This window comes from Triplophysa rosa, linkage group LG1, assembly GCF_024868665.1.
Source record: "Triplophysa rosa linkage group LG1, Trosa_1v2, whole genome shotgun sequence".
Classification (NCBI taxonomy): domain Eukaryota; kingdom Metazoa; phylum Chordata; class Actinopteri; order Cypriniformes; family Nemacheilidae; genus Triplophysa; species Triplophysa rosa.
The window spans coordinates 27080256-27096160 of record NC_079890.1 but is presented as its reverse complement, the minus strand read 5'-3'; the positions used below and the strand labels follow the sequence as shown (position 1 = coordinate 27096160).

The window sequence follows — 15905 nt, the reverse complement described above, 5'->3', positions numbered from 1 at the left end:
TTGGGTGGTATTTTTGCCTTAACATCTCTATGTAAAGCACAGAGTTAGCCACTTGTAACTTACAGCATTGCTTAAACTATTTTTATGTATAAAAACAATTCTTCACTTTAAAATCAAGTAAGAGAGGACCTATCCTGTGCATGTAGATTATTATAGTATACTTAACATAAAACTATGAAAACATTTCTGATCATTTAAATCGAATCAAAAAACGGTCTAAATATTATTTTAAAACGTTTAAAGAAACTAAAATAAGAAATGTTGCCTCAGCAATAAATTGAGGCACAAAAATTATTCAATTTAAAATAAATTAAAACTAAACTACAACTGAAATAAAATAAATTAAAATGGCAATATAAAAACATGAATAAACATTTTTTGTTACAAAAGTACATAACAAAATTGCGGTTATACTTTACGGTAAGGGTACATGAATGATCATGAATTCAGTCATACATTCATGTATGGACTACACATTACTTGACGCATTAATACCTCGTGAATTATCAGGAAGTAACCTGAGTTCAAAGTCTTCCATTCATGACTTCATGAAAGAACAACATCTTAATTAAAACAAAATCATGAATTATGATTTATTACGTATGATCATGATATATTCAATAAAGTATCCAAGTGTCCCAATCATTGACTAAAAGTGTGTTATTTAAAATCCCGTCGTGACATTGTATTTATTTTCTCCTAATTCTCTGTTACCATGAAACATGAAAACTAATCAATATAAAAACCTATTCAAACTTTTAATAAAACTGAAATAATAACTCAGCAATCAATCCCGGATAAAACCAATAATAAGACTGCACAGAGTCAAAAGACAGATTCTCAAATCAAAGCCTGCTTGATCTGATAAAAAGGCCGTTCCACCTGTGGCATTTGTACATTAGCGTTTAACTGATAGAGAAGACAGAGGCATGGCTTTAGAGGTCCGAGTTGGCGAAAACACCAGATTCCGGATGTCTCTGCTCACTCAGTCCCTCGTTCTTCTTCCCCCTGGCCTGCTCAACACATTCTTATCCTCCTGTCTGCCCTGTGAGACCTTGAACATGATAACAAATTCATCCTCTTTCACGGGGGGCCGCCACGGTGACCCGCAGTCAACGGGACAGGAGAAGAGCAAAGGAAAGATAAGTTCATAAAGCCAAGGATGTTTTGGTGAAAAATGACCCGAGTCTGTCCCGTGAGACGCGGGGTGAGCATGTGGCTCATTCATTTTAGCGAGCGGTGAGGAATTTACACATATTCCTCTCTTCGTCTGTTATGGTTTGGTACGAGCTGCCATGTTAACATGTTCCCGGCACGCTTCGAGCACTGATCTCCGTACGAGCGTTGTCGGGGAAGTCGCGACCTCTATGCGCAATTTGGCTGTCAGAAGCTTCACAACAGCTGGGCGAGAAGATAGGAGAATTTTATCGTCTGTTTATACAGCTTGTTTAGAAATAAATTATATCAAAACAGGCATACGTGTACTGAAAGTATCCTTTGTGGGAAAAAGTTGCTGGTTTTAGACTAAGTTGAAACGTGAAAATATACAAAAAGCAGTAAACGTGTAACACCCCGACCGCCTGTGTAACAGTAACTCTTTGGCACAGAAAGCATCAGGTCTCTGTCACCCGATTGGCTCTGACCAAGCCAATCACCAAGCTCATACAGAGCTGAGACAAGGCCTGTATGATTCTGTCTTCTGCCTAACACATATACACACACGTCCCAAACAGAAACACACACCCTTAACCCCTCCAGGGCCTGACAGCAGCACCCTGCAAACATCAACCCCATCAGCAGAGAGGTTTAATCTCTCGCTCTCCGCCATTTCAAAAGTCCCTGACTCTTGTTTGTGCAGCCCCCTCCTCTCGATCTTTCCCTCCCTTCCTCTCCCCTCTCCATATTTTCTCTCCTGCATCTGATTAAGTTAACAATGTGGCGTTATTTGCATGCTGATTTGGCGAGGTCCCTCTCCTCCCCGCTCGCTCTCACAAACACAGGGGCTGGATCACGGTAATGCGATAGCGCAGCAGCCAGCCGATGCAATCTCTACCCCTCCTCCAAAGCCAGGTGTGTGCTATCCACTTCTCTCTTGATTCCCTCCACGCTCATATTTTAGTCCTTCTTTATTTTTTCAGTCGTTATGTGCCTTGTAAGGATTGCATTATAATCAAATCTGGTGGAAAAAAGGTTGACAGGGAGGGGGTATATCCTGTCTTTTTATATTAATTATAGAGCGCGGCTGATGCGAATGTATTCCGAAAGCATCTTCAAAATAGGTCGGCATACAGTTTTCTATTCTTATCACATTTAAATGTCAACATGGTGCAAAGCTCTACAAATTAGTTCAGGCAGACTTCAACCCCCATTTAACATTTAAAGCTCCGCTCGGTAAGCCCCCAATGTGTGATTCAAATCAGTTTACACACACATAAAAAGGAAGCAGTGCGTCTTTCAAACTTCTCATTTCAATACTGATATTATTGCCAACCTTTTGCCAGAGAATAGGCTGGCAGAGAGGGAAAAAAGAGCTATGAGATGAAGCAACAGAAACAATGCATTAGCTTTCATGAATTATATATCCGCCTTCATTCGGAGCAGAATCGAGGATTTTCGGAGCCTATGCATATATCCTAGACGCGAATGAATAAATCACGACGCCGGGGTCATTCCTTTTTACATGCATTGAGAGCCATATCTGGATGATAATAATGTCCACATAAAACACTTACTGTGGCTCATTTGGAATGCCAGCGATGCAAAAATTCGCCCAGATTCTCATATGTCAATGGAAATGTCCTGAGGAGAGCTGCTGTATCAGGACATTTATTTGTTACAGAAGATAGCCAAGGCGAATATTGAGAGCCCAAGCTATTTTTGATGACACTCGAATTCTGGGTGTCAGATAGTGACTTTGGGCAAATATGCAACGATTATATGGATGATCTCTGAGGCGCAACAAAGTGAACATTTTTAGAGTTTACTTCATAACCACGGGTCTATTTCAGTCATATAAAAACATGCTTTTAATCTTGCTAGACAAAGAGGGCATTACACCTTAACATGTTGTAATTCAAGCTAATCTACTCAATAACACTCCACGGAAGTCTATATAGCCACCAGGGTCTTTTCTCCGTAAAGCACAAAGCATCGCTTGCAGTCCACGGAACAATAGTTCAGTCTCATCGTCTTGGATCTGAACGAGCTGCCCTGGTCCTCAGTTGACTCAGCATTACAAGGCAAAGAGGCTAAGGGCCCACGGGATGAGTTTCACACCTCGAGCTGTTTTATGCCAGCGAGCGCTATGCATGACCCTGCAAGTCTGCTCCAGACAGCCCTGGAGGAGCACTCGCTAGGCGTGTGAGGATAGGACGTGCTCCTCACGCCTCATTACCCAGACCTCCTATCCGAGTCCCCCAGTCACCATCGGCAGAGCGGAAACAGCTATGGACGTGGCTCCGTGGTCTCGTATTTCCACTCCTTCACCATGAGGCTGGCAGAGAGAACCGTGTAGCCTAGCCCACTTTTCCTATCCAAAGTCCTCTGGCCAAGACCGCTGTTCATGTCTTTGAGCAGTCTTGCCTCAAAGCTGCCATTAACCAGCTGTCTTTGAAACGCCATCTTACAAGGCCTCAAAACCTTGGTGCTTGTCGTTACCACAAAGCTTTGGCGGGATATCAAATATTGAACGGATCACACCACAAAAACATTTATCTGATCCAACTAGTTCGCTTTAAAAGGCAGTTATCTTTCCATTGGCCTCTAACTCGACACGCAGGTGCAAAGCCTTAACCTTGCCTCATGCTCAGTCCCTCTCTGGTTTTAGCTGCAGCAGGGCCTTGAAATGTGCTAAAAAGGCTATTGGTTCAAAATGTCCGCTGGGTGTGCCTGATATGTCCGCAGCCAAATGTCAAAAGAGTTATATATCCCTTTATGCACGGAAGGGCCCTAAGGACTTTAATTGACTATGGTGTAAAGGAGTTAAGGAGGGGTGAAGGAACATGATGAAAATGAATACTGTTCATTATCAGACAAACAGAGCCCAATGGCGCTCCTAAAATTGGCAGGGAGAGAAGATTTCCCAATGTTAAAGCACATTTGTCCGCCGAGTAATTATCGGACTGCACTTTCTATGGCATTGTTTCAAAATTATGAAGAATTATGAATGTTTCAGATTTAATGTGTGTGAGTGGCAGAGGGCTGCCAACTTGAGCCTGTGTGTGTGCGTGAGTGCTTATAGCTCAATTCATACAAGCCCACACTCTGTGTAATTAAATTAATGAGTTAATGCAGGTATAAATGTAGGTATAAATGTAAGTCTGCTTTATTAGATTACCAAAGCCAGTCCAAACATATTAGCTTTAAACTTCCAGAAGAACCTACTGTAAACGTCAAGCAATTTAACAGTCTTTTTATTTGATAAAAATCAAGAATATCAATATGTTACCGTTGTGATCAACCAATCACACCAACATACAGCGAGAACATGTTTAAAACACTCTAGTGTTTTGTTCGGTTTTCTCATCACTTTCACCTGCCAGCAATACTTATTGGGGAAAAGATCTGAACTCTTTTAAAGACTAATTTTATGAACCTTGCAAAACTTGCCCAAATCCGATGACTAGATCTTACACTGAAGTATGCATTGCATCAGCCTAGAACCAACCTGGGGACAGTTCAGTTGTCCGGGCCTCATGAACTATAAGTGCCTCTCTCGCTGGATCCGCATTATGGCACAACTATGGTGGTGTTTGCTGCTTTCCAATCAGAATTCATTCATTTGTTGTAAAAACCAAAGTAACCACAAATTTATATTTTTCTCAGTACAGTGGTCCTAGTTTTACCATGATATTTGTAGTAAATGTGTGTTAATACAAATAATAATCATACCACAAAAAACACACTGCACACTGTATTCACACTGCACGGTCATACCTACAGTAAAGTTATCATCCACTATTATAATTTATTTCAAATATGTTCTTTTTATCTTTTTAACGTTTAAGAGTGTTAAATGAATCATGTTAAATACATTTACTTTATATGAAATACGTTATATATATTATATCAATTATTTTACCCCTGGCATTTTTTGGCACATCAAAAAAGTTATATTTGCTAAAGACCAAATTATGTGATCTAATTATTACACATTGGCCAAGCTGATAACATAATTTATATAATGTGCCCTCCCCACCCCAAAATAGTTTCTATACCCTTGCTACAAATAGTTCCACAATAAGCCTGTCTCTGTTATTTCTACTTTCCAAGTCCCTCTCCTTCCCGATGTTCGTGCTTTTCCCACTCTCTGCGCGGAGCTCCACGACCGCCTGGCAACTTAAAATATTTATCAAATGGAGGAGGGGAAGAGAGAGCCCTCTCCATCCCGCTACAGTCATTTACCAATTATTTTGAGTACCTGCTGACAGGTACGTGTCACAGTCAGCTACCCTTCCCTAGTCCTCTCCCTCACATGATTTACCTTTCTCCCTGCTGAGGAGGAAGCCGCCAAGCTACAGGCGCTGGAGACAGAGGATGTGTGGCAGAAGAGAGCTACTGTGGCATACAGCTGAAGTTCCCACTCTTTGATTCGGGAAATGGTTGATTCGCTGTGGAAAAAAAAGCCTCTCTTTGTCAATGCATGCGAGGCTGAGAATGACAGAAGAATGGCAAAACGCAGAAGCGAACCAACAATTGGGTCAGAATAGAAAACAAGCTCATTAAACCAGGAGAGGGATTTACCAACAAAGCACCTATCAAGGTCTGTCACTATGTTCTAGCTGGTGAAGAGTAAGCGTTTGATAGAGAAGGAAACAATGTACACTGCTAAAGCATCACATTCATTTTACAAGTCTATATTTCAGTCTACATTATCTTTGAGTCAAGCCGGAAGGCTAAGCATAGGAGTCTTAAAGATGCTGTTTTCTTTAGCAAAAGACTCAAGCAGTAAATCAATTATGTTTCATGGATAGGAAATTGTGCATTTGTGTGTATGTGAGAAATTTTGAATATTGCAAGACTGAACACATAAAGCTTGACATTTTGTGTGCGTGTGTGTGTGTGTGTGTGTGTGTGTGTGTGTGTGTGAGAGAGAGAGAGAGTACTGCTCTCATCAGGGCAAAGAATAAATGAACAACTCTCCAATGTGTGTGTCCGTGTGTGCATGTCTCTGTAAGAGTGTGTGTGCGTGCACCTCCTCGAGGGGGCACTTCACAACACTATCAATGTTCTCTGTGCTCCAAATTGTCTGCTTTCTGTCTTCCGAGAAGCAGCAATACTCTATGAAAAAATAGAAAAGTAAATGAAGATAAGAGACTGGCTAAGTAGGTATTCTCTCTCTCTCTCTTTGAGTTTCAAAGGCTGGATTAAAAAGGTGATCTGACATGCAGGTGTGAGATTATCAGGGGAGAGGTGCAGGGGACCCTGGGGACTGACATGATGGAAGGGCTATTATTCTGTGGGACTGTTTTCTGCTGTACTAAGCAATACCAGCTTACTCGGTAAAACAAATCCTATAAAACATTAAAAACACAAGTGAGAAAAGGCTACAATAACGGTGTATGGAATTTAAGGGGAAAAAACTAGGGCTGTCATAAACATATATGCATATATTTTAAGGAAAATGTTAAAAAGCATTAAACATGTATATATATCATTTTAATTATTGTTAAATATAAATAAATACATGTAAACATTTCCTAAATATGTATACATGTATGCATGTATACATGTACTGTATGTGTGTGTGTGTGTTTATAAATACAATATGAATATGCATAGTACACAGACATATGTTATGTAAACAAACAACTTTTATTCTGGATGCGGTGGATCGTTTGACAGCCCTAAAAAAATATGTGGGATTCAAATGTTTTGTTTTTAATTTATGGCCAATTTTATTTATAGAATTGTGGTGAGGGAGAGCGAGGAAATGTCACAATTCGAACCCATTCAGTCCATATGAGCACCACAGCCAGTGGTGTAAAGTATTGGAGTAAATGTACTTAGTTACTTTACTTAAGTATCTTTTTGGCTACTTTGTAGTTGTACTGAGTATTAAAGATATTAGCAACTTTTACTCTCTACTTAACTACATTTTTGAACAAGTATATGTACTCTTTACTCCACTACATTTGTAATGACTAATGCAATTACACATTACATTTTGCATGGCACCTATCTTATAATTAATATTGCCATTTACAGGGCAATGAAGGTACTACAATCTTGTGGATTTTGCCATAACTTACAAAAACTTGTCAACATGGCTTCTTTATATGAATATGAGTGCAGTATCAGGTAGATGTCAATCGCTGGCGGTTTATACATGGTTAGCCCTTACCCGCTATTTCTACAGTAATATATTGGCAACACTGTTGCCAGCTAGTTACTGTAGGTCACACATCTACAAAAGCTCTTATTTTTAAAACTAACTCTTCCTAAATGTGCTCTAAACATGTTTGCTCAAAATTTGACCATATGGTGGGACTATTGCCATGAAGTGATGTAAACCAGTAAAAAGAATGTATAGTATTTCAATTTTCAAAAGTGCTCTCACACTATATAGACAAAATATTAACCTATAGAATGAGTCGGACACAGAGAAATGAACAATTCACATATGAATCTCAACAATGGTGACAATCAACTGAACAGCTTCATGCTGCAATGCATGCTGGGTACATAGTACAAAACTCATTCATGATTGTTTGTCACCATTGATGAGGTTTGTATGTCAAGTGTCTAACTGTGTCTCAATTGCAAAGAAAGATTTTCTGACAGAGATCTTTCCATTATAACATGTAATCACTTTACCAAACATATCTTAATAAATCTTAAATGCTATATTATTATTATTTAATGATTGAATTCTTTCAGATGTATCTTCAGTTACTAAGCAAACATAAAGTTGCGGTTCCTGTAAAGTCCCTTTCAGTGTTATTGTATAAGTGTACATTTTAAAGCTACAAGAAAGTCAAAGAGTCCAACCAAAGCAAACACTGATCGCCATAATGGTGACTTAAAACATAATTGAACCACTATGAACTAGAGTTAAATCTCAATAAGATCTTACACAGATGACAGAAATAAAGTGAAAGTGGTGTCTGTAATATGTGAAGATGTTATTGATGTTTGTTTTTAATTCTCCTCTGGTGAAATCTTGACAGATTTATTGTGTTCATCTGTTATTTACATCTGTATCTTCAAACAGCCATTGCAGTAGTTTACTGTAAAACACCTACAGTAACTAGCTGGCAACACTGTTGCCAATGTATTACTGTAGAAATGGCAGGTAAGGGCTAACAGTGTATGTGAAATGAGGACATGACTGCAGCTGGCGATGAGGCCCAAACCAGCATGTCCAGTGCAAAAAGGATTTGACTTTTTAATTTTACTTAACATTATTTTATTTATCCGTTATATTGAAGACACCTTTTTGAAGAATGTTGGCTTACTTATGAGCACTTGAGTTTAAATGAGACTTGGGTGTTTGTAATGACGTAGGTTATGGTGTCGACCATGATTTGTTGCAATTTTGAGGTGTTCAGTCTTATTATGATTTAAGAAAATAAATGCGATTGCTCACCTCACAAATCAACTGTTTCTTGTTTTTCACTGACGTGTCTCTTAAGTGTTGAGGACTAGTGCTGCTTTGAGCCTATACATTCAGTATGAGTAAAATACTCAAGTACTGTTAAAATCAGATACTCTAAGACTTTTACTGAAGTCGTTTTGGAATTGGTGACTTGTAACTTGTAATGGAGTCATTTTCTCTGCAAGGTATCTGTACTTTTACTTAAGTATGGTTTTCAGGTACTCTTTACACCTCTGACCACAGCTCAATGTGTTGGAGCATGTGTACTAACTTCTGGGGCATAGACCCACTGGGGGGGCAAAATGTAAAAAAAAATGTAATCTCGGTTTTTACACTAAAGCTCATTCTATTAGTATACGGTGAGGTGTCGCCAATCTAAATACAGAATACATGTCCCCCTGTTGTGGTGTTTTGTGTTTTTCTGCTCTGCCAGAACCACTGCGCGGTTCTAATCCTACAGCCCGCCACTGACCCGGACCCGCTGCATTGCGATCCTATCGGCCTGTGTGTGATACGCCTCTAATTGAAAAGGCCCTGCACCATGTCTAAACCTCTCCTTGAAACTCCAGCGCATGTTATGTCTGCATACGGAATCGGATCTCTAAGAGGCTTACGAGTGCGTGTGCATGTTTGAGTGAGTGTGTTATGTTGCAGGCACGTGTATGTGTGTGTTCATGTGCGAGATGCATTTAAACGTGGTGAAGGAGTAGATTGATATTTGAAACAGAAGGAATTAACCACCTTTACTTGGTTTTAATTACAATGAAGTCCACCTCTGTAGCGGAGCACTAAAAATACACGCTGGGTTTCCCTGTGGGACTGAAGTTAGTAGGCCTTACGGCAGCTCATACCTCAGTGCAAAAAAGAGAAACACACACACACATTTCAAAACCATAACGCCATAAATGGAACAGGCCATACGTCCTTTCTGTGTATTTTGGGATCTCAGTCTAATTCAGTCAGATAATGCTACAAAAATGATATATTAAAAAAGAAAGCGAGAGAAGAAAAGGAGAAAAAAATCAAATTTGAAAAGAGAGAGCAAAAGGCACAAGGGAATAGTAGATGAATCCAGGTCTTAGGGGTGTTCCAGCGAGTAAAATAAGGTTGAACCTCAATAGGATCAACATTCAGGGCAAAACTGCAATAAAAGTAGAAATGTGACAGGGAAAATGATCTGTAATTAGGACAAACAGCACTAAAAGCAAGTTCAAAGATAATTGTTTTTGGAGGGGTGTGTGACTGACTGCTAGGATTCCCAGGGTGACCAGTTTGCTTGCATGAAGAGAGAGAGAGAGAGAGAGAGAGAGAGAGAGAGAAACTACACGATGAAAGTTAAAAAAGATAAAGGGCTTTGATGAAAAAAGGTTAAGATGCAGAAGGAAACACTTAACAGCAGGACAGACAGAGAAAAGTGAAAAAAAGAGAATGTAAAGTGAGAGAGGGGGTGAGAGAAAGTCACTGAAGGTGAGATCAGTCCATCTGAAAAAAAAGAAAAATTAAAATAGAGTGTGTGAATGTTAACAAAGACACCCAACCGAACAAGCACCAATCCATCATAAGACCAAGCATAAAAAACAACAAGTGTCCCAACACCCTTATCCCCACATACATCTCCACACAAAGACTGCTATTGTTGTCGATTTTCACAACACTATGGCCTTTGATGGATTCTGCAAGCTAAAGAATAGAAACACAATAGATGGCAGGGGTCAGGGTATAAAACGCATTATGAATGACATTTTTTATGTTAGTAAAACAGCACAGGCCCCACATTTGTATTAATCACCTGAGAAGGTTCCCAGGGAGATTCAATGGTCACAGAGGGGAGGGAACTGCTAGATGTGGTTCAACTTTAAATGCACTTTCTCTCTGTGTTTGTATACTGTATGTAGAAGCTGAAAAGCAGCAGGAAATTATGACAATGTGAAATGTTATACATAACATAGTTGAAATTTTATTTTCAAAACTAACTGGACAGCCCTTTCTTTTTTCGGTTTCCTGTCCCTAAGATGAAGTCACACTTGGCTGTGGGTAACATAAGCATAATTGTGCTTGAACTGACTCAGACAAGACCTAAAAATACACACAATGGCAGCGAGATGAGCAGAGACAGATACAGAGAAAGAGGGGCGTACTAAAGCAGCGTGTGTATTCTGCCTATTTTCCCACATATGCCAATAATGGAAATAAACGGATGCATGAACTAAACCTCATTGTCCGTGGACATGTCATGCTATATTTAGTCCAGTTTTTTTGTAAAATATGTCGGGGTCTCTTTACTTTGACAAAATCTTCTCTCGCAACTGCTTATCTGTCTTTATCTGTGCATGTTTGAAAAGAAAGGAAAAAAGGGCAGAAAAACAGTTCATCCGTGCAATTTTTGCAATTAAAAAAGACACAAAAATAATTATTCCGCAGCACACTCGAGCGACACATCCTGAATCCATGAAGCACGGATCACGTGTTTAATAAAAAGGTTAATCAGTTGTTAATCAGAGGATTAATAACTTGTTATTTTCTTTACAAAACCATTAATATTATGCCATAAATATTTAATGTTGATGGGTGTGTTTTTTGTTTTTTATTGGGCAGGGAGAAGAGGAGCGTGTGAATGAGTAATCCACACGCTAATGTGCATTAATCATGCTTTGTTAAAGACAAATAAATTCCTTCATGTTTATTAATACAACCTCGGAGACAACAATACACTTTACATTATTTAGAAAGTTATTAATAAAGTATTTATCTGCAGCGCCACTACAGGACAAAGAATGCTACAAGCTGGTTAATGTAGTCCACAAGCACACCCCTTCAGGACAAGCATTGCCACAATTTAAACGGTGGCATTATCATGTAAAAAAAACTTGAGTCGACTGAACTTGAAGAAAACTTGAATCTTCTGTTGGTAAAATGGAATCCAAAAGTTTTGGTTTGAGGAAAGATTGTGATTTCCTTTCTGCAAAAAAAATGCCCTGCCAATCTGCTAATCAAAGCAAAATAAATATTGCGTTTCTCTCGCTCCATTTGTTTGAACGAATATATCACATTCCCAAAATACTCAGTCCCGGTTCAAATGTAATTAAATTGCGCCTTTAGTAAAAACATGCAATGGTTCTCCAATTAGTTCTGTTTTTGTCATTCAAAAATAAAAAATAAAAAGAAATGCTGGACTTGGGCATGCCCAAGGCACTGTCGCGTCCCAGAATGATGCAACGTCTTTGTGTTCGCTAGGTTGAACGTCAACACAATAGTTTAATTTTCAGTCTTAAGACTATTGATGGAGAGAGCAGAGTACACAAACAGTGTGGGTGGTTTGATTGAAGCAAGTTAAAAATAAAATTCCATTGATTTCAAGTGGGATAGTGTTTGAACAACAGGAAGTGTGAGGGGTGCATTATGATGGCACAGATTCAGCGTTTGACTGATTAAAGAACTATATGTGGTGCTTTGTAAAAATAATGATGCATGTGTATGTGAGGATGAAAGTATTTGATGTCAATTGCTCTGTAACTGGCAAGTACTGTAGTTAACTGCCAGACTCTACAGGCTCCGTGTTTCTCGTCCGTTATCTGGTTCTCCCAGTGGCTTTGATACGTTTTTGAGCATCATAGAGAAATTAAATCGCATGAGCCAGGCTCTTACAGGGTTAGTTCACCCAAAAAGGACAATTCTGTTAATTACTTACTCTCATGTTATTTCAATCCCATGTGACTTCTCTTGCCACTGTAGAACACAAGAGGAGAAATTTTGAAGAATATTGACTTTGCTCTTTTTACCACACAATTAAAGGGATAGTTCACCCAAAAATGAAAATTGTGTCATCATTTACTCACCCTCTTGTCATTTCAAACCTGTATGACTTTCTTTTTTCTGCAGAACATAAAAGTAGATATTTTGAAGAATGTAATAAATGATGACACAATTTTCACTTTTGGGTGTTTAAGTGAATGGTGACTTACACCGCATCCTAACCAAAAACGACGCGATGATATTCCTGCGATAAGCAATTTGTTTGTCCATCCCGAACACGAAAAAGGGGCGGAACACGACAATCAATCACTAAACACAGCCAATTAGAACAGTTTTTCTCTGTCCACGCACCCTCTCACGCTGCAGCTGAAGAGTGCACATTGAGAGATGCATCTGTTCTCATGACTCCAGTGATGCCTCACCAGACGCTATGCTATAATTTCAGAATCTAAACGTATGTAATCAAACGTATATAGCCTGTCATCATCCATGTTTGGCGATTCATATTCATGAGGTGCAGAACTTACATCGAATGAGACCGTTGTGTGGGCGGAGCTGTCAGCCGCGACGTCCCAGAAATAGAAACCGTTTCTCGTCGAGGCTGGTTAGGACAACACCTCTGGTTAACATGGAAAAGATACGTTTTATCGCGTGTCGCAGCGTCGCGTTTGGTTAGGACGCGGTGTTAGCCTTTCGTCACTAACATTTTGCCTTTTGCGTTCCCTAAAAAAATGAAATCATAAGGTTCGGAACAACAAGAGAGTGAAGCAACGTTGATGAATTTTCATATTTGGTTGAATTATCCACAACGCATAAGAGACCATCAGTGAACTGACTAACAAAAGTTTATTTTTAATCAAAGTTTGGTTGTACTTTTTAATCGAATAACTGAATGGATTTCTCACAAAATGCAATCCATCTACCTGTCAATGCATCCATCCATTCTCTCAACAATCCAGCGGTGGCCCTACGCTGTCAAAAAATAAATAAATATAAATAATGCATGGCTACGTGTCTTTAATGAATATCAACTGCGAACAATTTGAGTGAAACCTCTGGAAATCTATGAGCCCGAGGCCGATGGTGAATAATTGTTGAATAAAATGTTTGCTCCGAGCGCTCCTTCACACTCCCTTTCACATTAATAAATGGAAAACATGGTCATGACTCTATCCAATCCGCTAGGTTTTATAGAGTCCTCCAGTCCACACGTCCAGATGGATCTGAGAAACAACAAGAAAATCATCTCTACAATGCCATAGCACGACGCACCATCGTGCCACCCTGCATGGCATTTAAACCACCTTCAGTCCATTGTCTTCCAGAACAGAGAAAACCACAGAGAGAAAGAGAGCGAGAGGAGAGAGAGAGAAAGCTGGTGCCAAAAACGAAGGCTGGAGAAAGTGGGAGAGATTCATTTTGTGTTTCGTTTAAATGCTGATTTCATCATTGGACTAAAACACATAACTTTAAAAGCGAAATCAAATATTAAAAATGACAGGCGGTATAAGTATGGTGAGTGAGCCAGGGTCACGGAGGGAGGAGGCGCGGGCGGCTTGTCAGCCACTATCTGTCAGAGTGAATTAGAAACAATCAGGGGCAACTGAAAGAGAAGGTGATTGTTATTAAGCAGCGGGGCTGTGAGCAAGCTCCCCCAGATGTGGCCATGCATATAAAAGAACAGGAAGCCAGCAGTTTAATTCAGGAAGCGCTAGCGAACACGGCCCGCACAAAGGACGAAGGAGGAGGCGGAGGGATGAGAGCAGGAGAAAAAGGCCTTTTGTTACTAATAAACTGGAAGTTACTTTGATAACAGGCAAGGGTTAGGCACCGGAATAAAGACACCCCCCCCTTCCTCTACGCCTCGCTCGCTCACTTGTTTCATCCTCAATTCATATTTTCAGGAGGACAGGCCGCACCAGTCAGTCAATATCTGCGGTGGAATATAATGGGAGTGGAGAAATAAGGGGTGAAATGTAGATAAGTTGACCTTAACAAGGGTGAGGAGAAGAGACAGCCTCAGCCATATATCAATTACCCAGCTGCGATCGCACTCTGATGATGTGGGAGAGGGTTCGGGATGGACGACCCCTCCCTCCGACGTCCCCTGACAATCTCTCTCCGCCACCAGCTCGGGAAAGCTCCTTGGAGGCAGCCATCATGGCCGCAGATTGTCGTCAGGGGCGACAGGGGGGGAGGGAGGGGATATGTACAATATGTTTTTCAAAGGAAGCGGAGGCTTGATTTGAATGATAAGAAAAGACGCTAATCTGCCGCGCTACGGCCTCAAAGGCACATCCACTACGACACTCCAACCCGCCCGCCGCACTCACGCTGACCCAAAGGGGCCGAGGTTCTCGTCACACATGTCTAAACATGGCAACAAAGTAACTACAAACATTGAAAACATCAAACATGGCGACGTTCAAGCAACTCTGTATTGACTGACAACGGTGACACGGGGCTGACAAACGCATATGAGATACGCCGTGGATTCTGGGTAGACGGCTCCCTCTGATAGTTAGTGTTTTTACAACGCGCTGTTAATATATGTAAGTTTGCATCACTCTGTGTGGTAGAGAGCGTCTCTAGAGAGTATTTTTGTTTGTTCTAACAAGCCTGTCATAAGAGACTGCTAACTTCAGCTATGCAAATACTCCACCAGCAACAAAAAAATCCCCACAAAATGAAGATTGTCATTCGAAAAGTCTCCGTCTTTCTTTAAACGACGGCAACGCTTTGATTTTCATTTCTCTTTGTAGTGCGAGATATCTATGGAAATTATCCCTGCCTTGAGATATTTTGTGTGATCCTGTAATAGCTATAACTGTTAAATAAAAGCTCAGAGATAGAAACACATACAGCAGATTTAGAAGCGTGTCACCCGTCTCTGTTTTTTAAGCATGATGTGAGGAGCTGTGACTGGAGGGTTGTGGTGTTAAGCATGCTATTGCTAAATATTACCTCAGGGAGTAACAGTGTATGTGTATATATAACACCTGAGAGAGGGAGAGAAAGAGAGAGAGAAGTGAGGGGGAATGGGGCATGTTAAAAAAATTCAGAGGCGTACGGACTGATGGTTTTATAGCAGAGTGGGGAGAAAGAGGGATGTTAGACAGAAGGACAGAAGGGATCGCTGTGCCATTTAGAGAAAGAAAGAGAGACAGTTAAGGAAAGAGGAGTGAGATTGATAAAGTTACAAAGAAGAGAGAGGAAGAGAGAGAGAGGGGGTCCATGCAGTCCTATCATTTCTTCTCCTCTCAGGACATGTCTTAGATTTCAGTGTGATTAGATAGTCAGGGATAGAGAGATGTTCTGAGGGAGTATTAGTAATTAATCACTACTGAAGCTGGGATTTCCACTCACACCGTCTCGTCTACACACACACACACACAAACACACACACTGTTCCTTTAACCATTCAACAAAACACAAAAGGAAGGAAAAAAACACCAGAAAACAAAATAAATAGAAATAAAAATAGCAAAACAAAACAACAAAAAAGCATTAAGCAGAGGCTTAAGAGGCAAACGGTTCCCTTTGTGCCATGTGCTAA

General features: G+C 40.1%; 1 protein-coding gene across 11 annotated transcripts in view; it reads right to left on the bottom strand.

Moving 5' to 3' along the window:
* The window catches only part of znf536 (zinc finger protein 536), a 177301-nt gene that overhangs the window by 100957 nt on the left and 60439 nt on the right, over positions 1-15905 (bottom strand). Inside the window, exons 1-2 of one of the 11 annotated variants that reach the window (XM_057329367.1) lie at positions 9338-9901; positions 5483-5609 (exon numbers count right to left, since the gene is read on the bottom strand). The exons of 9 other annotated variants lie outside the window; for them this stretch is intronic. The gene's annotated coding sequence lies outside the window, so the exon portion shown is untranslated. Of the gene's footprint in view, positions 1-5482; positions 5610-9337; positions 9902-15905 lie in introns of those variants that run through there. One more of the 11 variants, XM_057329376.1, reaches the window with a different exon arrangement.